General features: G+C 42.4%; 1 protein-coding gene across 1 annotated transcript in view; it reads left to right on the top strand.

The window, feature by feature from the left end:
* Positions 1-6,525: 6,525 nt before the first annotated feature.
* The window catches only part of erfl1 (Ets2 repressor factor like 1), a 49,537-nt gene continuing 45,101 nt past the window's right edge, over positions 6,526-10,961 (top strand). Inside the window, exon 1 of the mRNA XM_085290354.1 lies at positions 6,526-6,749. The gene's annotated coding sequence lies outside the window, so the exon portion shown is untranslated. The remainder of the gene's footprint in view (positions 6,750-10,961) is intronic.

Here is a 10,961-nt window from a genome sequence, read left to right as displayed (position 1 = left end):
CTGTGTGAAAAGTCGAAAGTTTATTTTTATTTATATATAGTTGGAAGGATATTTTTATATTTTCCAGGAAGGAATATTTTATTATCTTCTTGAACTTACAGTTAACAGATTAGAAATAATAGCAGTAACCTTTACTCTGTGCTCTGTTTGCGTGAGAACATGGCAATGACTAATTTATCATATAACACAAAAGACTTAAGAGCAGGTACATTTCAAAGTCAGTCTTTTTTTGTATATATTTAGAAATCAATTGCGCTGGGAACATATAACAAACCAGCATAGCTATGAAACATAGATCACTAAAGATAGAGTCATTTATTTTTTGCATTTTGCTTTTTTTGTGTTAGTTTTGATATGCATGTATGCTGTATTTGTGCACACGCCTATGTTGAGTGTTGCGGTAACAGAAAAGGCATGTGTGTGGAAGGTGTGTGTGTTTGTATGTGGTGGTGATGGTAGTAGATAGAATAGGTATATGTGTGTGTGTATATATAGTGCGGTGCGGGTGCTGTTTAATTGATGCGGGCTGGCCATCGATCCCTCCCGCCCAGCCTAATGAAGGCCTGATTGGTTTGTGAGGGCTGGCTGGTTCTGCTTAGCTGCCTCTGTCTGCTGCCCTGGCTGCACACACTATAACACACACACACACACTAAATTCAAGATCATTCTTTTTTCTCTCTCTCTCGGTCTCATGCTTTGTCTCTGTCTCCCACTTTACATTTTTGTTTGGACTTTCTCTTTGTCTCACTGTCTCTAACGGTCTCTACAGCCTTCTCTGGTTTACTCTTTGTGGTGGCGAATCCATTCTCTCTGAATCCTAAAATGGCAACGAAATTCCCCATAATTTAGAGCAAAGTGCTACACTTACTGATAATGAAAATTCATTTTGTGGTGAAATTTCAAGATACAACACTCAGTGATCCATTAACTGGAAATCTTGTGTGCTCAAACTTGACCCGAGCTGTGTGAAATCTTGGCCCGCTCTTTTTATGATCGATTTGAAAAAACTTGGAGTCGGCGTGTCAGTACAATAAGTAAAATTATGTTGACATATTCCTGGATGTTGCTATCCCATGTGTAAGCCTTGTAGAACATGTGACTCTTCCCTTACTCGGACGTGATCCATGTCCCATCTCTTGTCTCCATCGCTGTTTCGGTGGTGTCGGTGTCTCTGTGTGCCTTTATCTGTCAACCAGCTTGCAGTCCACTCACTCAGTCAGTCAGATGTCACAGTGCTTCTCCTGTCATGGCAGTGCCCATAAATGTCTTTCTGTGTCATTCAGCTCACTACAGACACAGGCATTACACCACCCTGTTAATGGCTTTGTCAGATGGCCTTTTCACAGAGCCACTCACGAAGACAGACGGGACCTTCTATCAGTTCGTGCATGTGCGTCCCTGTGTGCGTGCGTGTAAATGTGTATGTTTCACTCACTGGCATCTGTTCAGGAAATAAAAGACCACCCAAATATCTGCCAGTCATGTATCAACAAAATTCCTCAGAGTGGCTTTTCAGTCAGGCCACAGAACAGTTATTCTTTTCTGTCACTGTCATTCAACCTGCCATCGCACTGAGGAATCTGTCTGATACATTCTTCCTCTAAAAGCAAAATTACTTCCCAAACCAGGTCACTTAACAAATCTGCATCACATAAGTTAGAGTTTACGTCTCTGCGGTGTAGTGCTATGATCCCACTTAGAACTGTCATTGCTGTGGGGCCAAAACTGGATGCTATAAACTGTGGAAACAGAACACACATCCTAATTTTTCTAGTGTGTTTACAGTATTATGACGTGCCTCGTAATGTGATCAGGGAAATGTATCTTTAATGTAATGATGCAGTTGCTTTTAGCTATTTTAAAGGTTGAGGCTAGTAATGCTTTTGCCATTTTAATAAATATAGCTCGCATTTAATCCAGATCAACGTACATGAAACAATATTTACATCACCAGGACCTGGTTTTAAAAAACAACAAAAAACCTCTCATTAAAGAACACAAGTGGGTTTTTAAAATGTCTTTTTAATATTTTGAGATTTAGTTGTGACGTGTAAAAAGTGGGAAACGGCCAGACGAGGCTCACAGACAGTATAAAAGTGCAGACACCACAAGCCTTATTCCATAGCGTCTGTATAAATATTCAGCGTTTTCTGTAACCATCCACATTGCGGTAGTTGCAGTTTTAGAGCAAAAGGGTGTCGAGAGTGACCGGCAGCGCACTGATCAAACTGCTTTTCAACCTGTTGTGCATCTTTATTTCACGTCTGTCCGTCTGCTAAGGCAGCCAACACCTCTGGCCTCATATACCACAGCCTTCACCTCTCCAGCCTTCACCAACAAATACACAACAGCATACACTGTGATAAGTGGTGTGTGTTTACAGCTTGTTCATTTCCACTCTCCAGCTCTCAGCAGAGGAAAAAGAACGGGGGAGAGTGGGAAAAAAGAGAGAAGGGTAGAAACGATGGGGAGAGAGAAGGGGGCTATCGGAAAGTAGAGGGAGGGCTTGCGGGGAGTGTTTTTGTCCTGGAGAGAAATAGCCCTCTAGGTTGTAATTGGAGGTAGAGAAAGGGACAGAGGGAGAGAAAGAGAGTGAGGGAGAGGAGGGAGGAAGAGACAGCAGAAATTGCTTGGCTGGGGCTGTGTGGGATGATAGTGTTTTTGACAGGTAAATAAGGCTGTGATTGTCGACAGTTACACTGCACCTCGCTGACCCTCACACACACCGGCCTCCTCCATCTATATTTCACTCTGACACACATGCTGACTCTCTGCCTCTCTCATGTCTCTGCTTACACACACACACACACACACACACACACACACACACACACACACACACACACACACACACACACACACGCATTTATGCACATGAATGGCATGCGCACAAGTTTGCTTATGTTATATTAAATGCACATGTTAAGAGTGCTGTTGAATAGCAACTTCCCACTTCCAAGAGCATTTCTCATTTGTAGTGATCCTTAAGTCCATACACGTTACTTGAATGATGGTGACTCACTGCAAAGTTTACCACATAACATTTTAAAATGCACAAAAAAAACCCCCCCAAACAACATTTAATCAGTGTACCATCCATCTACCCTAGCATCTAAATCTAGGCAGGGAGAAAATAACAGGAAACATCATCAAAAATAACTACAGAGTTATTGCAACATATCTTTAACAAAATAGAGACACACATAAGATTCTCAAATATGGCAGTTTTTATTTCAAGTGGATTGTACGTCTAATTTTATCCACCTTTGTGTAGATCTGCCTTTATCTTCTGCTTTTAAAGATAGATAGACTGCTGCTGTTTCTGCAACACCACCAGTAGTATCTCTTCTTCCTACCCCCTTTCCCCTTCCTTCCATCTTCCCATTCTCTTTTATCAAGTCAACAGCAGTCTCCCCCTCCCCTCCTGCCTGCCCTTGCCTCCCTCCTCTCCTCGCTTCTCTCTTGCTCACTCCCTCTCTCTCCCTCTCTCACTTCAATCTCAAGTGTTTTCAATTTTATTCTAGAGTGGAATTAACTACCCCCGATGTCAAATTGCCGACGAAATCGATAATAATATCTTTACAAAAGAGGATATTCCAGTCTCTCGCGTCGGCTTTTGAAAAATGGAAAATTTAGCCGAGATTGATTCATTAGTTGACACGTTATAGGACGGTATAAGTATTGATCGCGGCCTGTCATGTCCCATCTCGGCTAATCGAAGCTGAGGCGCTCTGTCGATGGGCGCATTTTTCATAATTCCGTCGCCGGGGAGAGAGACCAGCCGGCAGAGGCGACTGCAAGGCACAGAGAGAAAAAGGGGAGAGTATAGGGGGGCAGAAGAAAGATAGACGGGGGGAGAGAGATGACTTGGGGGGAAATAGGTAGGGGGCAAAGAGTGGAAGAGCGAGAAATAGAGTGAAAAAGAGGCATGGGGTAAAAAAGGAACAGGGAGAGAAAGAGAGAGCGGTTTTGTGTGTCTGTGCGTGTGCGCGGGTATAGCCGTGTGTCCATACGGCATCTCCTGCCCAGAGGCCTCGGGGTGAGGCAGTGATGGAGCCACGGGAAGGAGAGGCTATGTTAATGGTGCAGGTATTGGGGCGTAGATAATTAATGCATTAACTAATTAAAGCCAAATGGGGGAGATAACGAGGTGGAGGCAAGTATAAGGAAAGGGAAAAGACAGCGGGGTGGAGAATTAGGGCGACAACAGGGGGAAGAATGGATTTTAATGGCGAGCGGGGAGATGCGGAGAGGTGTGAAAAGGGAGAGATGAGAAGGAGGATGAGGGAGACGGGGGAGGTGTTGGGTGGCGCGGGTGGGAGAGCTTGAGGAGTGGAGGGGTGAAATAAATAGAAATTGAATGGTTTGGGTGCGAGCAGAGAGAAGTTCTGAGGCGGAAAAAAATATAAAGAGGAGTGAGAGAAGACACAACGACAATGATGGAGAAACTTTTGATAGTTGTGCAGTTCGTTTGGAAAGTTGGCATTGGCGTGCTCAAGACTTATAAGTCCAACATAATGCCACTCCTCTGGCAGTCTTGTCACGAGCTGCACAAATCCAGGGTCCCCGTCAATCAACAAAAGGAGTTTGTTGGAAAGGAATGGAGCCTACCTGTTTGTCTTTTGGTCTAAAGTCTCAAACCCGCAAACTCCATTGTCCCATGTTGGGTATAAAACGCTAGATTATAGGCCATCATATTGCACAGGGATCCATAGAGGTTTTCTAATAAATGCCAAAAAGGTGCAGTCACCTACTCCACTGAAAGATCCAAACAGACGCCCCAAAAACACACTTGGTCAATAGTGCCTGTGCACTTTTATCCTTTAGATTTTTTTTTCGCTGGGCTCTTTTAAGCTTTTGTTTTTGTGTTAATTCATCATAAAGAAGGCCCTACTGTCCCAAGAAAGGGTCTCTCAAAGGTCAAGTGGATCTGTCATGAACTCATCCTTTCATTATTTATCATCTAATAGCCCCAAATAACCCAAATGTATTGTTAATTTCTTGACCTGCCTCTACATTTTGGAAACTGTGGCAAGGAGCTTCACACAGTTTTACGCACCAAAAAAATAAAATTAAAAACCCCATAAAGAAAAACCAAAGAGTTCACCAGGAGACAACGTCAAAGAGTTGCTATGTGTTGCAGTGGCTAGAGCCTTTGCTCTAACATCTACGCGGGAGAGAACCACGCGAATCTCAATCCCATAATTGATTTTGATAAACTAACATGCATGGTGTGAGGAAGTCCTTTTGCACTGAGAGAAAATGAGAGTGTGTCCAAGAGGCCACCCCCAAATCAGCAATGATAAAAGTGGAGCTGAAATGGGTTGTGGGATGGAATCAAGAGAAATGAGATACACCAAATTAGAAGAGATTGGCCTGATGGACTTGGATTAGAAGGAAAAGAGGTATATAGGGAGGGGATGACGAGAAAAGGAGAAGAGTGAGTGAGGGACTGTGTGAGTGAGTGCATATGTGGAAGATGGGGGGGAAAGGGGAAGGGAGGAGGGGGTCTCGGTACTTGGCAGTCTCTGGGTATCTCAGGTTCTCTCCGGCCGGGAAAGCGGTCGATATTTAATTGTTATTGCTAGCATGGAACGCACGGAAGCGGGGCCTGTACGAAAATTTCTCATTTATTTGGTATTCTTGTTTTCTCTCCTTTTCCTCCCTTCACCCACCACCCCTGTTTGCGGGGTGGAGGAAAGTGAAAGGAGGTGTGGGGGTCTTGTGCGCACACTGGGGGCAAATGGAGAAAGGGGATGAGATCCTTGGATGACTCTGAAGGGGGGAAAAACACTGCGTCCTCCTCGCCCAAGTTTAGTTTCTGTCCCTAGACACATCATATCCACCCACCATCACCTCCACTCTGCCCCCCACCTCACTCCACTCTATCTACCCCCACCTGTCCAAAATGAAAAATCCGTCATTTTCATCAAACGTCCAACCAAATATTATCTACACTCCATTCCCGAAGATCGAATCTTATTTAGGGGCGACGGGATTCGCCATCTGTTTTTAAATTTCATTCCTCCATGAACTTTATTTTCCCTCGACTTTTGGACAAAATTATAACCCGATCGATCCGCTTTCTGGCCACCACCCGTCTACATATATTTTCCTTGTGCGGTCTCTTCACTGTGTGGGTCAATTTTCTGTCTCACGTCCACATGAACACGTGCAGAACACCGTCTGCAGCTGATAGAAACTTAAATGCAGTCCGGCTGATGTGAGGTGGAGGTTCAGGCTCTGCACCTTCGTTTTTTTTAAACCTTCCCCCTATTTCTGCGCTCTCATCCTTACATCCCTCCCAGCGCCCGGATCTCTACCTTTTCGCGCGCTCTCCCCTCGCACCTCTGACCGTTTCTCCTTGTTTTCCTTTTCATGTTTTGCTAACATTGCTAATATAAACTATATCATAACAGAATAGGGACACAAGCAGATTGGGGTCCCTTTTTTTCCTCGTCAACTGTTTTTCCCGCTCCGAGGATAACTTTTCTCCGGCTATAGTCCGCGCGCTGTTTGCTCATCTTGATTTTTTTTTCTGACGCCCTACGGGCGGTATTCACTCATATTGCCGCTCATACGTCATGCCAGTGTAACACTTCACCAATGTGGTTTAATGCAGGAGGAAGGATTCGCTGTCCGATCTGTTAAATTGCTCGATTACCACCAGTCCTCTGCGCACGTCGACAGGATTCCCATCAACCTAAGTAGGAGCTGCCGGACAAGTCAATGAAGGTGCTTCGATGAAGGTAAGCATCCTACTTTCCCATTCTGTTACAGACAAGTGGCATTAATAATAGAGAAAAGCGTCAGGAATAAGAATCCCACGAGAAATATAATGCACTTTAGTGCGAGGGAAACATGCGCACCTACTGCAGAAATTGATTGATGTAGGCTGTGTACGCTTGTGCGCCGGAGTTTGTCGAACAGCGCGCTGTACGCGGTACTTTCCCCTCAAATAGATCGGCAACAACTCCTAAAAGGTTCCTGCTTTAAAGTGAAAGCGTGTTTATGCGTTGAATTCGTGGGTTTGTATCCTACAGCGGCTTCGGGGACTCAGACGCTAAGGAGAGGGGATGAAGGTAAACAAATGTGCGGTGGAAAGTATAGCAGCTGTCGGGGAACTGAAACATGAACTTGGCAAATGAAGATATTCGCTTCAAAAACTTGTTCAGCCAGGATGGAGCGTGTCCATTTGCAAGCATATCTCAGTACTCCATGCATTTAATTCCAGTGTGCATATGCATGGAATTATGGATTCATTTTAATTGTAAAAGTGGCTAAAGACATAGATCCTCTCAGATGCTAACCTGTACCTCTAGAAGAGTTTACACGGGGGTATTTAACAGTAGTTTATGTCCGTAAAGCTAAACCACAATAATTTTACCAGCTGAAAATTCAAATGCAGCTCCTTCTTTTGTGTATTATGCTTCACAAACGCCTATCTTATTACTTTTAAAAATATTTACCTTTTGGATTATGTCAAGTGTAATGTGTGTGGGTGCTGCGATGAAAGGGAATTTCACACAGTTCAAGATCCCAGCATCATCCTCGTGCTTTTGTCGTGCGTTTTCGTGTTTTTGTGATTATGAAGAACAACCCAAACATAGACAGCAGAGAAATGAGACTCTAATCTTTGAGGTCCCACTGATGTCACTCTGCAGCTGCTGCTTTGATGCAGGAAATCAGACTGACTTTGTGTATTCATACAGCGCTGGAATTTTTATACTTTTAATACTTTTTCATGCATTTTGTTGTGTTAATTTTAGTTACAAATCAGTGAAGGTTGGCCAAAAGGTCAAGGTCACATGGACCTTTCCTCTATACGTGTATAACCTTTTTTCATCTAACAATTTTTCACATTCCCAAACCTGAACATGTGCAGTTTTATTATGATAATTTTTATGACCAGTCCTTAAATAAATTTAAGGTGATGGCTTTTTTATGTGGAATAATGAAAAATGTACTGAAAAGCGCTGCGAAAATTTTAGTGTAAAAACTGTTTCTCACACTCTGCCCTGCTTGTGGGTCCACAGTGGCCTGAAGGGCAGTCTGGATACTGTCAGCTTGACCTTTGCATTGATTTCAACTTCACGTCACACAAGGTCAAAAGCATCACACTGATGGCTCGGGTGCTTTTCAAATATACACTCGAAATGATGCATTTACATCGACATGTGTGCACGTCTCAGTAGCCTATGCAACTGCATGCAATTTATTTATCTATGTAATTATGGATTAATAATAATGTATTCTATAATGCATAATTATTAATCAATCAGTATTATTAATCATACAGATCCTCTCAGATACTAATCTAAGAATGTAGAAGAGTTTACATATATTTATGTCTGTGCCAACAGACATAAAGCACCCAGGAATTATTTTGGAAAATAAGAAATGTCGTCCATGTCTGTGTTAGCCGTGCAGTCACACGTGAGAGAGCCAGACTGCTGCTGCTGTTGTTAGATGATATATAATTTACAGTGTTTAGGTAATATTCTGAAGTAGTGTAATAAAAAAAATCAGTGCAAACAGCCTGAAAATGGCTGAGAGTGTTTAATCTCAGCCAAATTGATTATATGTTTTTGCTGCTAAGATGTGACAAAATTGGTTTTCCCTATAAATCGTTGAGCAGAACCCAAAGACAAAGCATGAGCTTTAACTCCCCCCCCCCCCCCCCCCCCCAATTAATCTTGAATACATGCACAAATTCCATTTTAGAGTCATATTAATTATTACTTTTCATAAATGTGCATCATTGCTGTTGCCAAGATGCTGCCTATCAGTGACATCTGTGCCGCTAATCAGAAAGAAACCTGTTAAGATATTAGAGAAAACTTTTGCGTGACTAAAAGTAGAAAAAAAAAGCTTTTTCTTGTTGTATTTCTGTATTGTTTGTGTTTACTTTGTTTTGAAAGATAAAAACTCATTTGAACATATTTTCAGATTGCTCATATGAAAGTTTTCACATAACTTAGTGTTTTACTCCTTGAAGTATTTGAAATGTAACAGGGTGCCTCGCTTAAGGCTTCGGAAACCATCTTATCTCACTTAATCACACGAGAAACCTTCCTTTTGTGAACTGGGAAATGTTTTGATTTCCTAGGCTTGTAGAACCTGGACTCACAACTAATCTGTAACACCGGCACCCAACAATGGGAGAGTGACCCTGCCGTAGAGTTAAGTCTGAATTTCTCTCAGGGGCAGGCAGGAAGGTGTGTAGTTCCCACTGCAGTCTTTTCATGTTTTTTTTTTCAACAGCTATCCCAGTACCCCTGCAGTTTTTACTTCTTCCTGAAAAACCCTTTCCTATTGACACTGATAATGTGTTAATCAATATGGTAGTTTTGTGCTTATTCTAAACAACATTATATCCGCACCCACAGTATGAATCAAGGCTCTGCGAGGGCCCACTCCAAGAGAGTTCCCCTCCATTGATTAAGTATTAGCTTCAGCACCTCCAACGCCCAGCCACTTGTTTGCAAACGGTGCTCTATTTCCGAGGTAATTCAAACGATCACTAAGCATGGGAGCCAATATTTATAGAGGCTTTAACGGGTTCATTATAGTCAGAGGAGCCAGTTCCACTGGGGGATGAAGCACTCATAAAGGGCCCAGCAGAGTTAGTCCCTATCCACTGAGCATTTGACAGTACAGTCAATGGCTCCAATCATTCCTCATCTGCTTTATGGCTGCATCAATGTTTATAGCTGTTATGGGGTTAAAATAAAGCATTAACGGATGCAAAGGGTAAGGTGGTGCATTTAATCAAAGGTCACTCTGTGTGAAGTCTATAATCCACTTGGTGACAGCTAGAGCCATCCAGAGTTTTGACTGTGTGCACACTTTGTTTTGTTGACAATTGTTGAAATGCATTTTACTGTTTGGGGGGGGGGCTGTCCTGAACACTGTTGATCACTTATACTCAGTCTAGTTTTGATGCTGAAAGCTTCACCAGCTAAAATATATACAGACAAAAGTATAAGTATCCATAATTTTGCATCAATTTCATCTATTGATAAGCTTTTTCGGGAATACTTTCGGTATTTGTTAAATATAAACACTTTAAAATCCCTGAATGCCCCAAGTCAACTTTTACTCCTTTATACTATTTATATGTATTCTGACATGCAAGTGCTGCTGAAATGTAGTTTCTGTCTTAACACACACTTTTATTTCCTTTCATGTGTTCAGACGTAAACTTAAACTTGCAGCTTGTGTATACTAATTCCTCTCTCACATCATTATTATTCTCTTACACTTCCTGCTTTACCTTCTTCAGCCCTGCTGAATGTTACTAAAACTATCCATTTGTGTTCCTGCTTCATTTTCTATCATCGCCATCTTCTTCTGCTCCTAAAGCAGCATTTCTTTTAGACAATTTGAACCCTGTTTTGGAGTCACTGACCCCACTACTCGGCTTCTCTTCTCCATACCCCGTCTCCCACTTAACCCCATATTTCACAGCTGAACTACGGTTAATTTCCCCCCAGTCCTGCGAACAACGCTCTCTATACTGCTGGAGCACGCTTAATTACCCACAATTAAAGCCAAACGCTAACAAGAAAATTGCCCTGTTATGAAATGACTTCAAAAGGACTAGAGTAGGTAGAATAGATTGAAGGAAAAGTTGGGTGGTAGCCTCGGGTGGAAGGGAAGAGATTCTCTGCTGTGTTTTCCCCTCAAGCTGTCTCAGTGGAAGTCAGTAAGCAAAGTCTCTGTTGGCAATACCCAAAGCTGTAGACTCCAGTTTTTAACAGCTAAATTAAAGCACTGGTACTGAGAAAGCACAAGTAAGGCTGTTCATTTTACTAATGGAAGAAGGACTCTGTGAAAGCTTTGTTTTGAAAAGGGAAACTTTGGCTTCATCTTTGGTTTCTTTTATAACATCAGTTCAAAAATATACTCACCTGGACAGCTTAACTTGCGTCTTATGTGTCTCACTTAAAAAAAATATA

This window comes from Mchenga conophoros, linkage group LG11 (assembly GCF_057382185.1).
Source record: "Mchenga conophoros isolate Kocher_MC1m ecotype Shallow Benthic linkage group LG11, M_conophoros_male_GT1.1, whole genome shotgun sequence".
NCBI lineage: Eukaryota > Metazoa > Chordata > Actinopteri > Cichliformes > Cichlidae > Mchenga > Mchenga conophoros.
The sequence above is the reverse complement of the archived record's forward strand: the minus strand, read 5'-3'. Positions and strand labels throughout refer to the sequence as shown.